This window comes from Schistocerca piceifrons, chromosome 3 (genome assembly GCF_021461385.2).
Source record: "Schistocerca piceifrons isolate TAMUIC-IGC-003096 chromosome 3, iqSchPice1.1, whole genome shotgun sequence".
NCBI classification, from domain to species: Eukaryota; Metazoa; Arthropoda; class Insecta; order Orthoptera; family Acrididae; genus Schistocerca; species Schistocerca piceifrons.
This window is the reverse complement of record NC_060140.1, coordinates 61,649,109-61,669,502: the sequence shown is the minus strand read 5'-3', so window position 1 is coordinate 61,669,502 and position 20,394 is coordinate 61,649,109. Positions and strand designations below refer to the sequence as shown.

Genomic DNA, 20,394 nt, shown 5'->3' with positions numbered 1-20,394 from the left:
TTATAATAATCCGTGGGGTTAATTCACCTCACAACATATTGTGTACTGCATGTAAAATATAACGGTACTGTAATAATTACAGATGAAATAATTGAAATTGGCAGTTTCTTGCTTGTCATAGAGTGTGACAGTTCTGTGCCCGGTTTACAAAATCAGATGTTGCATTAGAGTGTGATAGTTTTGTGCCTGGTCTGCAAAATTAAAGGTTGGATTATTAACTAAATAAAATATTGTTACTGGAGTTAATGTAATGTTTCCACTATGCAGACCTTTAAGGGAAGAAGTAAAGGTAGAAACTCATCATCATAATGTCTGTTCTGTTAGTCTATTACTTCCAAGAAAGAGCGCAGCCCAAAAGCTTAGCAACAATTTTGATGTTTTTCTGTGTGTACCAACCACTTAATGTCTCGAGTATATGATAAGTGGTTTTCTTTACTCGTTTCGTCGTTGTACATACTGTTGCATAATAGAGAGGGTTTCATTCGTAAATGCGTTTGTTTGTTACCAAGGTGCGAAATAGAGAATTAGCTGGAAGAGTTATATAATTATCTTATTGTTTACGTCACTGTTAGTGGTAGTTCTAGAAAGAAAAAATAAAGAAACTGCAATGTCCGGTATGTATATACGACAGGAAAGGTGCTCCAATAAAGGACCCAAGGCCACAAGAATACGGTTATTTTAATCTCTGAGAGTTCACGATAATAATATTCTAGTGAGTGTGTCCTGTGATATTGATATTTCTAGCTTGGAGAGAATGTTTATCTACCATGATACCATGGGCAAGCATAGTTTTCACCTGACAAACGGCAACTTAGCACAGTAATACCTTCTCTTCCTGAAGGCGGATATATAACCCTGATGAAAGACACCTGCAGCCCTTGGCGCAAAATAATCTGAACAGTATATAAATTAACTTGATGAAGGGCAGCGAGTACGACAGGAGAACTCTATGGTATTTTAGAGCTTGACAGGGTCTCAGAGATCAAAGGATGCCCTCGTGTTGCTCTCAGATTCTAGAAAGCACAGAGTCACTCAGATATTGTAAAACTGCATAAATAAAGCGTTTCTGCGTAACTAGCTCCAGTATATTTTATTAACAGTAAATGTAAGCATGCGGCACATTTCAACTTATAAAATTCTGCCATGCTCTTTCGGAGACAATAGTAACATTGCTCACACATACACCGTGCATTTGCATACTGGTTGTGAATAAAACATTAGAAAATGTGAGAAGTAATTTTCGCGAGCAGAATTGTATCCGTTCCCATGAGAGTGAGAACTTCCCACGTTGAGGGTGGGTTCACATATTATCTAAGTAATTCCGGCTTAATCAGGATGGTCTTCCCACATCCATGAATGGAAAACACTTCCTGCTCTAAGTTGGTAAGTCCATCGCATGGTTGCATCCAAGGCATGTCTGCAAGACTGTGGTTGCCCGCATATTTTATATTATCATGCTCAAATGGTAGCAGATAAATCTTCTCCGCGAATCACTAGCTGACTTCCAACAGGGCACGCTCCTTCCCGTACATTTTTCAGATGCTGTTAGATTAAAGCATCTTCATTCGCGATCTCCTAGTTCCTCTTAAGTTACTGCTGTGCAAAGTCTTTCTTGTAAATGGTGTACTGAAAGTTTTACATATTTATGGAATGCTATACTGACACCGGAAACTGGTATGTCAAATAATGTATTTGCAACTGGTTTCAGTTACTCTCGATCATCATGTGGCTAGTAGGCACAAAACAGAAAGACACGTAAAAATACTAGAACATACCATGTATCTACAAACAATATTTACAATTACAGCCTTTCAGAATTTCTGGATTACAATTACAACTATTACGTTTTGCGTTTCCTTCTTCTCCGTGTCTGCTTTGGGAGTTTTTGGGTTATTTCACAGCTTTCCAGTAACTGTAAGAGCTACAACGAATTGTACTTAAGTTTTACTTTCTTCAATTTTTAAATGCACTTTTTCATAGTTGATTTTACTATTTACACTTGGAAGGACACCCTTGTTTCTTCTTCGGAGAATACAACATACATCTGCCTATTTATACATTTGCCTATCTACAATTTTATACCATTTTCCATTATCATTGTTGGGTTTTAATTATATTGTTTACACGACAAAAGTATACTAAAATCACCGCACGTATTCTTAACGAAAGAATGGGCTTTTGACAAGAATTTCGGATACCACTTTAAAAAAAAATGAGAAACTTGGCGTACAATAATTTAAAGGATATGTAAATCACTTTGTTAATGACTCTGTGTGACATTTTTTCAGTAAGGCACGATATACATGATATGCACGAAATATGTTCGCTAAAGTGATAAATATTGTTGTGGACTGCTTATGATAAAGAGAAAAATGAATAAAGAAAAAATAGACAAAAATAATGGACAAGTGCATCATACGTGCTTTCACATCTCTTGGGGTCTGATGGTTGTCTTGTGTGACCGAAAAGGTTGCAAATAAAATATCTGACGTTGCGGCTCCGACTGTTAATGGGACGTCCAGCAATCACTACTACGGCTCTTCTGCCAAACAAATGACAGTTTTGAGGTATAGAACTTTTATTCCCCGTGAACTGTCGACATTGACGAAACTCAAAAGAAAATGGCGCAACTTATTCATTAATTAAATTATCCGTCCGTGCTTGACAAGAGGGATATTGAATGGCCCACAGAAATAATATCAGTTCCTGTTACTATTCAGACGTACTGATAGAACACTGTGTATGTTTTCTTTATGCAACAGCAAGTAAATAAATTTACGGATGAGTAAGAAATTCATGTGAATACTAATTCTGGAGAGGGAAGAACGCAGAAAACAGTTGATATCTCGCGCTAGTATTCTAGAATAAACGTCTCATTATGTTGCTAATATGATAAATTTAATATTAACATTAATTTAAGCTTCGACAATAAACTATTACATTTACATTGTTACAGTGATTGAATGATAGTACTGTATATCCTGTTCATGTAAATATTATGTTGTGAGGAAAATGCCAACATCATCTGTGGCTACGACAGTCAGCTGTCTTACGAGGATGGTGCAAGATGCGCATCGCGTGAGAACAACCTATGTCAACAGAAAGTATATATTTCCTTGGCGTTCGTTATCAAGTTCCATCAAGCGCTGGCGGAAATTTCTATTAACAGTGTGAATGGCTTGAACTAACACGAAATTATGCTTATTAAACTAGAAGTGTGTTAAATACGTGTACGCACACCATCTGTGAACTGTCTAACGGAAGTCCAAGCTACGGATGAGAGTGTGGTGAGTATCTGGCCTTTTTCCAAATAGAAGTTTATTCACAACCATTAGAGAAAGCTGCTTCACTTATTACCGTTCCTACCTTCGACATTAACTCCAGTTCAAGCAATGTTATTCTGGTCTTAGTGGTCTGTTGTACGCGCTGGTTCTGTTTTACTGACGTAAAGTTACTTGCAATTATATTGTGACGTGCCTAGTTTGTCAGTAAGAAGAAAAAAGAAACAACAACCTGAATAGAGTTTTGCCTAAGTATGCGCTGTCGTTTTCTGTGCTGAACTACGTTCAGATTAATTATCCATGTCCAAAATATTGTCAGGATCTATTTAAATTTTTAAATCAATACACGGATGATGTATTAGGTTACGTTCAGTTTTCCCCCATTCATTATCTTTTCAAAAAGAATGGGCGAATTGTAAAATCCACCCTTCGTGTAGCTACCGTTGCTTATAGCGAAAATGTGACCTTTTCTGAGTGTTTCAGAATCACCTAGATAATTTTGCTTTTTTTTCTATAAATATTAACCACGTAACTGAGGATGTGACTCAGGTATGTGCACATTATACATATCTGTTGAGCTGCGCGAACATTCTGGATTGTTATCGCCGAATATTAAACTGCAACTTCCTCTTACACTTTGAATGTAACTGGCTGACTATTAGAAAAATACACATGTTAAATTTTGCTGAAATTTTACCATTTTTAATAATTTCCGAAGATCTCTTGATAAGATTGTCGGAATGTGCACGCTGTCAATATCAAAACGAAATTATTATGTGCATTTAATAAAACGCGGCTAGCTTCTATTTTGCGCTAAGGCCTAAGTTGCCATGTTACCCGTATCTTCTCTGTTTCTACACATTTATTTATTAGTGATAGTAGTAGGAAGTAATGTCAGCTGACATGGATGAAAATCGAAATATACCAGCGGAAGAAAAGTTCCTTTTTATAAGTAAGTAGGCCTACCACAAAGGTCTAACTGTAGTTGCCGTACCAAGACGACGTGCCTCATGTGTTGAAAAAGTATGCAGACACGGGGTATTGTTGTCTAACGTACGGCTAATTTGCCTCAATAGCTTATATTTACAAGATAAATGTATGACAAATACCGTAATGTGGGAGTGTGCACTCAGTCAATACATTGAATGTATACGCTTTTCGAGCAATGTTCACTTGCAAATAAGTTCTGTGTATGACAGGCTGATTCATTCCCCCATATCACACAGATTTTAAAACCACTGCGCTTATTTTAAAATAGATGCTACTAGTACCTACGATATGAAGGACTAGTATGTGCGAAAAATGTTTTAGCTTCTCTTTTTTATCGTGCAACATTAATTTCGTTGTGAATTGGAAGCTTGTACATAAAATGCGCCAGATACGGTGAAATCTAAAACATTTTTGCAGACTTGTCTATTATAAAGGGAAAAATGAACGAAGAAAAATATATAGAAACTAATGACAAGAAACAGTCACTAATCCAAATTAGATGCTCTTCTCGAAATATTTTCGTAACGGCTTATTAGGAACTCATTTCGTAAAGCCACCACAGGATAGTTTATTAAAACAGAGACTCCAAATACCGATCAAATGGAGTAGAGGAGACCGAGGAGTACCGACACATGAAGAGTATTTGCGCTTTTTTTTTTTGTTTCTTGTCGCTCATGGGAAAATTCATGGCACCCTGTGTGACCAAGGAATGTTAGATTTACAGCTGTACCAGAAAATTCGAAATGTGGTAACATACTTTTGGACTGTGAAAAACATTTTCTCAAGTCTGCAACCTGTCGGTATTGCCCCAAGTACCAGGGTAATATCGATGCTCTTAGAGTATGAAATTCAGAGAGAATAGAATTCCTTTTGCAAAAAAGTAGATTTTATCATATAACATGTATCAAAATATATAAAGAGAATGTTTTTTGGAAATGGTGTTCAAGTTGGGGAAAAATAAATCAACTTTAGCTTTATTGAAACTTATTGATACTTGTTTGATGGTTTTGTTAAGCTTATTTTAGAATTTTTCTTTTTAAAACCAGAAATTCGGTCTTCTCCAGCCATTTTTGGTACTTTTATTGAAATTATGATTAAGGCCTAGTTTTTGGGCAGTCTCTTAGGCAATTTATCGGTGTTCAACCAGGGAAATGCTATAGAATTATTGTGCCAATATAGTCACACGGTTTTGTGATTCTTCTTTTTGTTCAGAAGTAAAAACGTATTTCCTCCGCTTGGAAGATTTCTATCTAAATTTTATTTTAATCGATCATAAGGTATAATTTTTCAGTGTATTCAGCTTCTATGATACGCTGTTCAGTAATTTTCCTGATTTCATTAAACTAAATGCCTTTTTCAGCGTTATCAGTCCCTTTACCTCTCTCCGACTTTTTTTCTTACCCTTGCCATCTGAAATTAGATATAAGACCTTTGCGAAGTGAGAACAACTTTTTTTTCTGTAGTTTAGAGCATGGGGAGATATCGGCATCCTGTCGACGTTACTCCATTCAGATATTGTGGAGAAGGCCAGACATGAATGGCTTTGCTGATGCTTGAGAAGTTACATAACCGATGCTAAAAGATACACTAGAAAACATACAATCTTCCTACATTATGACGGTCGCCTCATGTTAAGCAGATACCAAACGTAAAATAAAAGTTCAATAAAAATAATTTTTTAGCGTCATACTAAGACTCGTTTACCAAAAGTCGTCGCCTCTGCACCCTTCTGCAGACATCAGCCGCCGCTGCAGTATTGTCTCCCACCGATTACAGTGACTATGGCGAAACTCAGCTTAAAAAATGAGGGTGTTGGTACTTCCTAGTATGTCAGTATTTTCCTGGTATCCTGTACATAACATACAAAACAGCGCTGGATGTACCATGTTTTCCAACAAGAAAAAGAATTAGCTACGTAGAAATGACATTTTCACATACAAGCGAGTGGTTTTGCATTTATCACCTCAAAGCTTAAAGCGAAGTTAATTTTGGTTACGGATGCTTATGAAATGCTTCCACAAAATCCGCGATAGTTTTAAAGGGATTTGTGTGTACGAGTGATGCAATGACATTCAAAATCTGTGGAGCGCTGCAGGCAAACTTTACCTTGTTCTCAAGTCTCGTCATTCTTAGTAGTGCTATGCTAGGGCACGATTCGAATGGATCGAACAGCTTGCGTCACAGCTCTAGAAACAGCGATTTACCGAATTCAGGTGGCATCATCTCTCTGTCGTCCCTTGGCGTTATTTATGCACTATAGACTGTAGTATGTAAATAACTGTGAAGCACAGACTGAAATATCTGCATTGATGCTGTCATATGTAGAAAGAGAAACTAATAAATATGTAAAACATCTCAACCACAATTCAGTCAAATTTTACAGTTTTCGCTCGTCGCGCGATCTAGTGGTGTCCGTCGGTACTACTTCCACGACCAGTCTTGCGCTGAAATTTATTCTCGCTGTCGCAATTTTAGTCAGGTTAATATTATTTTATTATGCATTTAATTGCTAATTATTATTTCTCATTTCATCTGAATGTTACCATCTTGTTTTCAACCTGAGTAAAATTTAATAACTTTCTTACTCGTTATTGTAAAATGTGAACAGGGATCAAAATGTTCATTTGTAAGTCGCTTGGTAAATCAATATAGAGTCTAAACACGAAATAAGATATTGTATAGGGTTCAGATATTTTAGCTTTTGACTGCTAGATTTACGGAATAATCGCTGTCAATGTTTATATATCCGTACATACAGTATGAGAGCTCGCGTTGCTATTTTGTTCAAAGACAACAGGGGTTTGTACAGGGGTAGGTTTTAATGCTGTTTCCTCCACCGTTTCACGAATTTGTAAAATTTTAATTTGGTTTGAAGTTTCCCGTGTGTCGTTTGCACTCGGGCAGCGCCAGTCAAATGTCACGTGACTGCTGGAACAGCTCTGAACTCCGTATAGAGGCCTGCGGTTTATCGGGAAACCTCGAGTCTTTTCGAACGCGTACATCATTTGGCCACCCGTACTTTCTAGCAGTATATATTGGCGACAAAAATTGTGATCTGCGCATTTTGAATGCTCATCCGTAGACATTCCTCCTCCGTGGTTCTCTCTCTTCTCTTTGCAAATTCTGTTGAGCACTAGCACAACGTCGTGTGTCATTCCCTCACCGAAGACATCCTAGCGATGAAATTTTTTTCGCACCAAAGATTTGAAGCAGCTGTCGCGATTTTTCCGTCCCTGGAGTCTGTTGAGCTAATCTATTATGAACGTCGTTATTTAGTAATGTCTTTGTCAATACACCATAATAGATTCTTCACTCTGTGAAATGTTTTATGCCGTGGGTATTCTGGCCCGCACAGTTAGCATTTTGTTTGGAAAAGGGATATAATCATGGTTGCTCTCATAAATCGGTCTCGTTGATCTGCGTACATAAGTTTTAAGCACAGTACATTCCTTTAATTCTTCACTTAACGTATATTACTATGCTAGCATGCTTAGTGATGCAAACACACGCTTCTAACTAGAGCATCTGATAGGCGTGGGCCTGCAAAGCGAGCCTAGTCCTCTGGGTGTGGCCTAGAGTTCTGGAAGCGAGCCAGCTCTGTCCGCTAGAGCGCCGCATAATTGATTGCCTCCAACTGCTCGCGTTGTGCTAGGGCAGGCCATGCTTCTTACCCAACAGGCCTGTTCGGTAAGCACCGGCTTACCTCGCAACTAGATGCGTAGTCAGTTCTTGCGAACAGTGTAAAGGCCGAGAACTAAAAACCGACAAGTTGAAAAATACCGTACATCTCATTCACCACAACTAAAAATTTGAGGTTGTTCCGCTTATCTTCGTGTGTAGATGACGTGCTGTTCGCTTCAAGTGTTGACTCCAGAAGAAATATAGAAGACAGATGTAGTGCGGCCCTACAAGAACTTTAAGGCTGGTTTCGAAGTGTTAAATTGTTACTATCACCTCACAAGACAACATACCTCCTGCTGGAAGGGAACCTAATTAGAAACCCTAAAATAAAATTGAATGATGTAACGGATAGGACAAGCGCAGTAACGAGATATATAGGGTTATTTCTAGACGAACGTCATAACTTTGCACGTCATTTGGAGGAAACAGGCAGGAAAGGTACCAACGTAATGAATAAAATTGTAGCCATTGCAAATAGGCAATTTAGACCTCCCTTGAAGACAGAGTATACCAGCAATCTATATTAGCATCAGTCGTGGGGTTCGGTGCGAGCGTCTGGGCTCATAGATTGCAGCAACTATCCCAAGAATCTATTTAGTGTTGGTGCAAATGATCGTGGAAGCGCGGACTTTAAGAAGTAACGGTGATGGGTGGAATTACCCGCTACAGTGGAAACGGTGCTGACGCGCTGTCCAATGCCCAAGGAATCCAGCAGACTATGGCTGTTGACTGGAGTACCATGAGGGCAGATTCAATAGCGGAAACGACCATCTACAAGTTAAATTGTGGGATTAGTAGTTGGGTAATTGGCTAAGGGCTTTAACGTAGTTTTGTTGTTGTAATTTTTTTTAAATCTCTCTCCGTCTTCAGGCCACGAGTGGCCTACCGGGACCATCCGACCGCCGTGTCGTCCTCAGAGGAGGGCGCGGATAGGAGGGGCGTGGGGTTAGCACACCGCTCTCCCGGTCGTTATGATGGTATTCTTGACCGAAACCGCTACTATTCGGTCGAGTAGCTCCTCAATTGGCATCACGAGGCTGAGTGCACCCCGAAAAATGGCAACAGAGCATGGCGGCCTGGATGGTCACCCATCCAAGTGCCGACCACGCCCGACAACGCTTAACTTCGGTGATCTGAGGGGAACCGGTGTATCCACTGCGGCAAGGCCGTTGCCCTTTTTTTAATCTCTCCTCTTTAAAATTACGTATGAGAAATAAATAATTAACACATAACTTATAGCTATCCAAGGAAATGTGTTTATATGACCTATTTTAGCTTTTTAGGTAACAGGCTGTAATTATGAAGATAAATAAATAAATGTCACTGTATAGGTTCTACTGGAGGGTCATCTTAAGTGAATTTGTTGGCAATGTACGGAATGTTTCAAAAAGAATCACCGCGCGGGGTAGCCGCGCGGTCTTAGGCGTCTTGTCACGGCCCGGGCGGCTCCCCCCGACGGAGGTTCCAGTCCTCCCTCGGGCATGAATGTGTGTGTTGTCCTTAGCTTAAGTTACTTTAAGTTAGATTAAGTAGTGTGTAAGCTTAGGGACCGATGTCCTCAGCAGCTTGGTCCCATAAGACCTTACCACTAATTTCAAAAAAATGGCTCTGAGCACTATGGGACTCAACTGCTGAGGTCATTAGTCCCCTAGAACTTAGAACTAGTTAAACCTAACTAACCTAAGGACATCACAAACATCCATGCCCGATGCAGGATTCGAACCTGCGACCGTAGCGGTGTTGCGGTTCCAGACTGCAGTGCCTTTAACCGCACGGCCACTTCGGCCGGCCCACTAATTTCCAAAGAGAATCCAAATAACATTGTACTCTGATTTATTATTTTCGTTGAGAAGTGGGGCCATCATTAGACGTCAGAAACGAAATAGCTATAAAAGGAGTGGGTGCAAGAACACGTTTCTAGTAAAGGACTAGACAAGAATCTTTTCCATCTCTCAGAATGATGATTGGCTGTGTTATCTGGAAATCGCAAGAAGTTGTATATACTAGGACAGAATCAGAAAGAAGAACTCATCCCTCAGGACAAATAAAAGAAATAATAAAGTGAGGTATTATGTGAATGCACGGGAAGTTTGAAAGAGACCATAACATGCACACATAGCCATATTCTACTGACCCGCGCTCGTACTCGGTAAGTCCTAAGTGAAGTACTGGTAATGGTGAGTGCGCACTTCAGTTTTATATGCTGTGAACTGGGTGGTGTCAGACTTGCGAGAGTTCATTGCTATTATACTCCCTAAATCAGTGGCAACACATGTGTGAGTTAATTCTCAATTTATCGGGCGCTTACGTTTCAAATGCTGTATTTCCGTAACTTGCAATTTCTTGAGAGTTCAGTTTGAAAGATGTGCTAAGCACTGGTGTAACCAAATTATTATAATTTTAGAACATTTTACTGTTAATACTAGCTCTACCCGGCCACACGTTGCTGTGGATCAGTATGGTTAAGTGGAGAAGAAAGAAAAGAGAAAGCACACGTTTCTGACATGTATGGGGACTGGATACACATCCCAGTTTCATTTTACCACCTGTCTATGTCGATCTCCTTCCCCTCTTTCCCCCTCCCTACTCTCTCTCCACCTCCTCCTATCGCTCTCCCTGTCCATCTCTTCCTTCCCGCCCTCTATGTCCGTTTAATCCTATCCCTTTCTGCATCTCGTCACCTTCCCTGACCTTCAGCATTGTTTATTATTACTGGAAAATCAGATTCTGTAGCAGTAGTCGTAATAATTTACGAGGGTGAAAGCAAAACACCATATTGTTCTGTATACAATTTATGTTTAGAAATACATATACTGAAAAAATATATATGACGGAAACAATTTGTATAATGGTTTGGAAATTGGAAATTTATGGTAAGGACTATGGGACCAAATTGCTGAGGTCATCGGTCCCTATGCTTACACACTACTTAATCTCACTTAAACTAACGACAACACACACACCCATGCCCGAGGGAGGACTCGAACCTCCGGCGGGGGAGCTGCGCGAACCGTGAATACGTGCACTACCAGACCGCATGGCCACCCAGCGCGCCGCTATAATGCTTTCAGTGCCACGCTGTCGTATTTAAAAGTGTCTGCCACACATTTTTACAGGTGAGCAGAGCAGAGAACATTCCTTCTCGCAGTCTGTTTGACCAGAAAACCTGTACAATATTCTTTGAAAAAGAGTTTAATCGATGTCTTTCTGAATCTTTGTTTCATTGAATATCTTTTTAAAACAACAAGTAAATGGGTCAATAAAATTTCTTAATTTTTGGTAACCATGTTTCTCTACTATATATTATTTGTGTGTATATCATATAAATACACGCGCGTACTCGCATTGAACTATGTGTCCAAATTTCAATGCAATCGGTGAAGAAATTTCGTGAGATTTAAGATTCTGAACGAACGAACAGTTACTTTTTTATTTACATGTCTCTCGTTAGCTTCCTACAGTAGCTCAATGTCTGGGGACCAAGCTCTGACACCGCACCCCCCCCCCCCCCCCCCTCCCCCCTGAAACTCAACCCCGGATCCTCTCCCTGTGGCCTTCACCACCATAGGCCATAGGCACTGCGAAAAGCAAGTTAAAATTTGCCTATTTTATATAGCCTCTAGGCTATATGATGTGGAATGAATATAGTGTATCATGTTATTAGTAGATATGACAAATAGACCACTTGGGTTTATTACGAATTCCTACGAAAATCCACAGTAGGTTGTGTTCAAGGTACTTGGAAATCTTGGCCAGACTGAATTAAAGGAAGAGGGGAAGGCAACTAGAGGCGTGCTGATACCAATGAGTTGTAACCGCGTGGTTCAGGCAGTACGAGGGTGTTAGGTAGGTACTCGGATATGTTACACGGAAATTTTCTCGTCAAAGTTCTTTTCACGAAAGGCTATTGTCGTCAGAGCAACAAATTAAGACAATGCCTCCTCGTATGGAGAAAGACGCAAAGTCTTTTCCCGACCCTCTCTTGACAAATAGAGGGAGTTATTAATAACGAAGAGAAGTACCCTTCGCCTTACATTATATGGGTCTTACATGTCGTACACGTATTACTTGTCCCGAGCCCCATCTCTTCCGACGATTGATCTGTGGCTCTCATTGACGATATTTCCTGGCCTGTAATTATTACCAATCTGTCTACTTTCCAGGTATAATGACTGTTGTACTGCAATTTCAGTGATCTGCAGACTTTCCTGCATAAAACATCTACTACCTGAGAAGGTCGACAACTGACTGACTCCTGCAGAACGGAGTGCCATTGGCTTAGAGCCTAAATGTTTCACCAGACTTCAGTTAAACTTCGACAGCACATCACGTATAGTACTGAAAGCATCTTAATTTACTGATACGTTAGATTTAAACGTCTTTGTCTCCTCCCCTCATCCCTCCTCATGTATTGCCCATTTAGATCTTCAACTCCAGAACTATTCCTTCATTTCACTTACATATGGAACAAATACACATTAATATAACTGAAACGAAATAATACATATATGATAAGATACAGATGAAGAGAACACTTTCAGATCAAGTACCAAAAAAAGCAGCTGTTAATTACCAACACTACACACACTAAACACAAAGAGAAATGGTTAGGCGGAAGTATGCAGAAAAAATCCAAAATTATGTCGTATTTCATATCAATAAATAGGTAGGCCTACTGCTGGAAACCAACACGAGATTAGGAGAAAAAAAAATCAGTGCCAAACGAAGTAATTCCTAAAACAGACGCAAACAGAAGAGATTTCCAGATGGTAGCCAACGTCGCATATAAAACGCCGTAAGTAAAAGTCACACCTCGCTATCTTACGTAACGTAGTTACACAGACGGATTTTAATACCTTTAAATTTGTGAAGGAACTGCGGACATTGTGGTTATACAAATAAAGAACCTGTTGGAGGACCGGCGTACACATAATTTATAACCACATAATAAGCTTTTTAGTGGATTATTTTAAAATTTGAACCTTCGCAACTGATACGTGGTGATTCGTTCAGGTCATATTGCATCATGTTGATATCAGAGTGGTTACACGATTGTAGGCACCGCAAGGTGTCAAGCTACATCGGTACAGCTAATCACGTGTAAATAAGAGATTATGTTTTATTTAATAATGAAATATTTAGTTTATCAACATTAAGGATTAACTATAATTTTTACGAAGATAGAACACAGGAAAATTTTAGTGATTGAAACAACCTCAAGACATAAAATGCGAATGTGTGCAAACAAATTGTGAAAATTTAAAAGTTTTTGGGGACAAACAGTTATTTATAGGCCTTTGAATGTCACCTATCTTGTAATAAAATTTTCTCGGGCTTCCAGTCGTGTCAGGTGGTTAAAATCCCACGAGCTTTCGACAGAGCTCTCCTCAGTCATTGTCAAGTGGTAACGGCCACGGCGACACGGCAGTCGGTCTTACCACTTGACAATATCTGAGGAGAGCTCTGTCGAAAGCTCGTGGGATTTTAACCACCTGACGCTGCTGGAAGCCCGAGAAAATTTTATTAATTCATATCGCCGCGAAAGCATGCAACCATACATCACCTATCTTGTATTCGTCATATAATCCAAGCTGATTCAGTGATTCCGTACTTAAAGAATTAACAATCTGCAAAGGACACCATTTTAAATTGCTCTGTATCTGTGCGTATTTTATTCAGGCGTGCAGCAAAGAACAGTGTTATTTAAAACGCCTTTTGAGCTGTAAATGATGATATATATGGAAACACATGTGAGTAGTGCCGCTTTAGAAACAAAGGGGGTTGGTGCTGAACTCTTTTCAGAACCTGATGCCTTTTTGGTATCATCGTCTGCTAGAATGATGTCTCTAGAATTAATTTCACTTTGCTGCAGAGTGTGCACTGATCTAATCTGAGCACTCAGCCGTTCGCGTGCTAGTGCTCCACAGCGTGAGCCTTACAGGAAAGGCTCACGACGAACGGCTGAAGCAGTTTCTCAGCAATGACATTTCTGCTAGGAATGGCAGTCCCGCAACGTATAAAGGAGAACTTACGCGAAGTCTGGAAGGCAGAGTAACTGCTCAAATAGTTCAAAAGGCTCTGAGCACTATGGGACTTAACATTTCAGGTCATCAGTCCCCTAGAACTTAGAACTACCTAAACCTAATTAACCTAAGGACATCACACACATCCATGCCCGAGACAGGAATCGAACCTGCGACCGCAGCGGTCGCGCGGTTCCCGACTGAAGCGCCTAGAACCGCTCGGCCACAGCGGCCGGCAGTAACTGCTCACAAAAGGCAGAGTCCCGGACTGGAGTCCTGATCCGGCACACCGTTTTAATCTGCCAGGAGGTTTGGCAATGACTCTTTTCGTTTGAAAAAAATCGTAAACATCTTTCTTTTTTAAATTAATGCTTTGGGAGGAAAAGAACTAGTAGTTTTCAGTGATCAACGTTGTTACAATCATAGGCTACACAATCGAACACAACAGTTTTTTTAGAGGAATTGTAAAGATAGATACTCCTCTCTTGTGGCATTTACCACGTTTATATAAACGAGGTGCAAGAAAAAAGAGAAAAACTCTCAGATCATAGCAAGAATGCCTCCTCGCGCCAGCGACCTGTTAATTGAGATACATATTTGTTGTGCATGTACCTGAACTGGCTCTCTCCCTCTCTTCAGCTTCAAAGAAAGGAGCTATTATATAACGTGCTGTCAACTGAAGGTTCCCCTGGGACTGCATTCCAGTCAGGGGTGGAGCCATTGTATATAGTAACCTCGCACATCGCCCCCCACCCTGCACTGAGCGGCGGTCTACCAAGAGTAGACGTAGACGTAGATCTGAAAACAGATACGCTTTTGCGGTACCGAGTAGATGTCGCCTTAACACTCCAATCTTCCGAGGGCGGCAACGTGGTTGAATTGGAGACATCGCTTGCGTTGACGTTATCGTTACGCTGCACATCAACGTGTGGTTCCTTTTGACATGAGTATACTACATGTCAAGTCGGCCATATAAACAGAGGCTTAAATTCTTCATTTGTGTAGCCATAGGATCCATAGCTGCTGCGCAATTAATTAAGGTATTTTAAATTCGTCTTTGCAGCTACTAAAGATTCGTGTCTATTTGGCATATGTGTTCAGTCTTATTCATTTAAAATCATCAGTGGTCAGGGATTAAAATATTTGCAATTTGGTGTGCTTATAGACCTGAAAACAGCTCCTTTCAAAAAATAATGAAGTATGAGTTTTACTTACAGTATGTTTGTTTGCTTTTCTCTTACATTTGGTACTGTCGTCTGCATACAAATATTACAGGAATTCCCGTGTGTAGCATTCATGCTTTCAGCTTAACTCGACTTTGACTTGATTTACTTCACACGTCTTGACGTAAAATGCGACAAAATTTCACTTCGTGGTTAAACATATGTCTGCGTATTTGTGTGTGTGTGTGTGTGTGTAGTGTTGTCAGCTTATCTCTAGTCCCGCTCTTTTCTTCAACTAAAAAAAAAAAAATTCTTGTTAGCTGCGATTTGCTATATGTGTACTTTGACGATTTATATGTATCCTTTTAGATATCAGGGGGATGAAGAAGTAGAGTGTGAGTTAATGATCCGAATGGAAGTCAGTGGCCAGGTAGCGAGATTAAAGACCAATACAAGGCAGTGAACAGTGAACGCAAAACTATGGAAGTAGGGTGGTAATGAGATAAAGAAGGCCTTGGGGAGGTAGACATGAAATGGAGGGAGAGGGGGAGGGAGAAGGAGATAGACAGACAGAGAGAGAGAGAGAGAGAGAGAGAGAGAGAGACATATCATTGATCACTTCAAAATCGTGTAGCACGTCATCTGAAAAAATAAATGTCTTCCTCCGTTTACTATGTGTTTCTCTCAATCTCTCTCTCTTTCGCTCGTTTTTTCTTTCTCATCCATATCCGTAGCTGATTGATTTGGCTCGAAATAGGCCCCGGGCACTGTCAAACCACAGTCAAACCTCACAATGGACGGAAGCTCTTCATAAATAAATATTGTGAAATGTGTTTTATTCTTCTCATAACGTATAGAATTTCAGAACATGTGACCTGTCAAGGTTACAATTCACTTATTTGAAATTTGTCACACTTACAATATTAATTTGTGAAAAATTTACGTATTTAAAATTTGTCAAACTTACAATACTTGGAATATTTACATCCATTATAACAATCATAAATTTTTATTCCATTTCAGGGACCCACCTCAAAGTATCACTTCGTCCTTCATGAAATCTTCCACAGAGTAGTAGCATCTTTCAATTAGAAAATCACGTAACTTGCTTTTTAAAGTATTTATCTTCATATGCATTACGTCACACCCTTCTGTTGTGTTGCGAATTTCCATGGCTATATACTGAGGAGTCTGAGTACACAATTTTGAGCGACTTGAGATGAGCGTAAAGTTGTCTTTATGTTATGTGTTGTGTGAGTGTTCAAAATGTTTTTTCTAATACATCGGCTCTGTTGCATAGGGAAAGAATCACCTCAAAGGTGTATGAAGAGGGGACAGTTAATATTTTTAGGTCTGTGAATAATGGTCGACATGATGCCCTCCGCTGTTCGGTGCACGTGTTACGAATGATTATTTTTTGCAACTTTAAAATCCTTGTAACGTTTCCCGTGCTTCCCCAAAAAATTATGCAGTATCTAATAACAGATTAAAGGTAGCTATAGTATGCTCTTTTCGTGGTGTCCATACAAATGACACTAGCTAAAATTTCTATTGCAAATGCAAGGCTGTTTAATTTATTTGCAAGATATTCTATATGTGCATTCCAGTAGAAATTTCTATCTAAGTTTATTTCTAGGAATCTGACTGAGTCAAGTTCTTCCATTTTTCGATTAATGTGAGTAATAGAGATTTCTTTAGTTTTTGACTGTTTGGTTTTAAAACTCATCACGTGAGTTTTGGAATTGTTCAGCCTTAAACCATTTAGACTGAACTATGTTTCCGTCACTTATTGTAAGAATTTTCATTTTCAATTAGGGCAGAATTATCATCTGCAAATAAGGTTAAATAAGTGTTTATATTCTTAGGCAAGTCATTTACAGAGTACAGGAATAAAATTGGTCCAAGAGTGGAGCCTTGAGGAACACCTTGTGACACAGTTTTCCACTCTGAGAAATAATCTGCACCATTTGATGTGATTATTACCCTTTGTTCCCTCTCCATGAAATGTGATTCAAACCATGTCAAAGCAATATCTCTTATTCCATATCTGCTGAGTTTGAAAAGCAGTGTGGCATGGTTTACAGAGTGGAATGCTTTTTTAAGATCACATAATATTCCTGTGACTTTAGCTTTCCTATCTAATGATGAAGTAATTTTTTTCAACAAACGCATTTGTCGCCTCTATTGTGCTTTTGCCTTGTTGGAATCCAAATTGGTTATTTGAAATGATATACTGTGTGATGAAGCTGTGTATCTGTAAAGCAGCAATTTTTTCAAATATTTTTGATATGAGTGGGAGCATAGAAATGGGGCGATAATTTCCCATATCATCGTGTGAATCTTTTTTAAATAATGTTTTTACTTCTGCGTATTTCAAGAGATCAGGGAAGTAACCTTCCTCAAATGATTTGTTCGTTATGAGAGAGAGAGGATGAGCTATTACGTCGTAAGCTTTTTTAATTACTTTGGTGGGTATCCCATCCCAAGTCTTTGTCTTTTAAGGAAAGTATGATGTTTTCAACAGATTTTGTTCAGACTGCGTTGAATTTTTAATGATATTTACGAAAAGTAAGGCAACAAAGAAAGGAATGAGGCAAATATTGTGGAATAATAAGCGAATGTCGAAAGCACCTCGAGCTATGCCCTCATGTTGAATGTTTGTTTGCAGACATTGACCAAATGGCCTGTTGACCTACCGGCGCTTACAAAACACTCGAATGTCGAAGCAATTACACCGGGTCGTTATTAGACAATGGTGTTGATACCTTCACAGCCGATGATCCTTAGCGAATCGCGCAACGTCTGAAAGCCGTCGGCCGAGCCACGATTCGCGAACCGCGGCATGCCACTGGGCCAGTAATTAGAGGTGATATCATCCGCTGAACAGCGCCCGCAGTCCTTTCGCCTTACCGTGGGAAACCACAACTGCAATCGCTCCCCCATTAATAAAACGTCTCTTCAGTAATAAGTCACCTGTTTACAGCGAGTGTCCTAAATAATAACCGAAGTTTTGTAATGTCAGAAAGCAGCTACAAACAGCACATATCGTATAGGTGCGTGACTTAGTCCTACAATAATAGTTAAAAGCTATATAAGAGTTCTTCATTGTCAAGTACAATTGAGAATCAGGAAAAAGAGAACGGCTTGCCTAGAAGTTATACAGCGTGCCACATTAAGAATCCCAACTCGAAGAACAACTAACTTAAGGGGGGTAGGACGTCAAACGGGCCGACTTGGAGCAGGAGAGGCACCACAGGAGATTTTAATTTCCAGTGCCTATACTTTCACAAATAAATTCATAAAACTTTGTCAGCATGACCAGGAAGGATTCAGGATTCACACTCATAATAGCGGAAGTTTCAAAACACAACAAATTAAATTTTTTTACGTGTGAAATTTCATCATTTTTTCACTTGGCTGTATTTGGGTACATTTGCATATCACTTCGGTAAATTATTGCAAGATGATGAAAGCATATAAAACGCTAGAAATCTGTCAGTCATGGGTGCCACGCGAATGACAAAACACACACATACACACACACACACACACACACACACACACACACACACACACACACACATACACACGCGCACACTGATGATCCAAAACATTGTGACCACCTGCTAAATATCGCTCTAGTCCACCCTTGCAACGTTAAACGCCAGCGATTCTGCGTGGCGTTGATTCGACAAATTCTTGGTAGGTTTCCGGCGGTACGTGCCACCAGATGTGTACTCACACGCCATGCAACTCCCGCAAATTACGAGCCGTCAGTTCCCTATCCTGCTCCTCAAACCACTGTAGCACGATTCTGGTCTTGTGATACGCACAGTTTTGGAAGATGCTTTCGCCAACGGGGAAGACATCGAACATGAAGGGATGCAGCTGGTCTGCAGTAATGTTCATTTAGGGCACAACTGTAACGGTGCCCTCGATTATTACGACAGGTTCCATAGAAGCCCAGATGAATGTCTCACGCGGTACAATACTGTCTTCACAGGCCAGCGGCCGTGGCGCGGTTCATTTTTCGAGCATACGTTCACCTGCATGACAGCGTATCCGGACATGGTCATCGACCAGGTGTGACAATAAATGTGATTTACGCTACCAGGTGAATGTTTCCATTGGTCCACGGTCCAATGTCGACGGTCTCGCGTCACTTCATTCAAAACTGCCGATACCGTTGCGTCAACATGGGAACGTCTGGGACTCGTCTACTGTGGAGCCTCATGGTCAGCAACGTGCGCTCTACAGTCCGATACAATTGCGCCCGAACCAGCTTTGTGCTCTGTCGTCAGATCTGTTGCAGATTGCCGCCTATTTTGCTTTACACAGCGGGAAATCCTAACCTCCGACATCCTGTGACGAGTCGTGGACGTCCAACACTCTATTGCACCGTCACTCCGTCACTTTCCATAGACGCTCACAACAATAATACGCGAACAGCTTGGCCGTTTCCCAGATACGCGTTCCCAGGCGCAGGGCCACAACAGTCCACTCTGTGTCAGAGTCTCTATATGTCAATAGATTCCCCCACTTGCGGTCTGTACCGTCGATAGAAAATTCCCATTTATCAGAATCCGCTTGTACGCTTTGTCTGCCCCGTTGTGAGCCTGCAGCTTCGCCATGGGCCGTTCAGTCTCACAGTGGGCAGTAGTCATAACGTCTGAGCTCACCGAATCTGGATGTTAAGAAGGCCGACGCCTTTGCCACTGTTAGGGTCGAGTTGGCTACAACTTTGCACTAATTTACCACTCTCACCCAAGATAACACAGGCAAAATGGCTCTCAGCACTATGGGACTTAACTTCTGAGGTCATCAGTCCCCTAGAACTTAGAACTACTTAAACCTAACTAACCTAAGGACATCACACACATCCATGCCAGGGGCAGGATTCGAACCTGCGACGTAGCGGTCGCGCGGTTCCAGAAAGAAGCGTCTAGAACCGCTCGGCTACTCCGGCCGGCGTAACACAAGCACGCCAGTGTTCTGGGGATATGGCACTGTTCTATAAATCGGTTGAAGGCAGCGGTAAACTGCACTTTCGCTGCACTGTCTTTAAGTTCATAAAAGGATTTACCCTCAGTTTTCGTTTTCACTTCCAAATTTCGAGGATTATCTGACGACTGCACTGAGATGAGTATGCTAGAAAGTCTTCATTCTGATAACCAACACAGCCAACTTGTAAGGAAGGGTTCTTGTCACTACGGAATTGCAAATAAAATTGCTTTTGTGGAATAGTTCATGAATTCC

The 20,394-nt window shown here is 40.4% G+C and overlaps 1 protein-coding gene and 1 pseudogene across 1 annotated transcript in view; both read right to left on the bottom strand.

The window, feature by feature from the left end:
* Nucleotides 1-20,394, bottom strand: part of LOC124789382 — a 598,764-nt gene that overhangs the window by 76,266 nt on the left and 502,104 nt on the right. The window lies entirely within an intron of this gene.
* LOC124790291 lies at nucleotides 9,009-9,126 on the bottom strand (annotated as a pseudogene).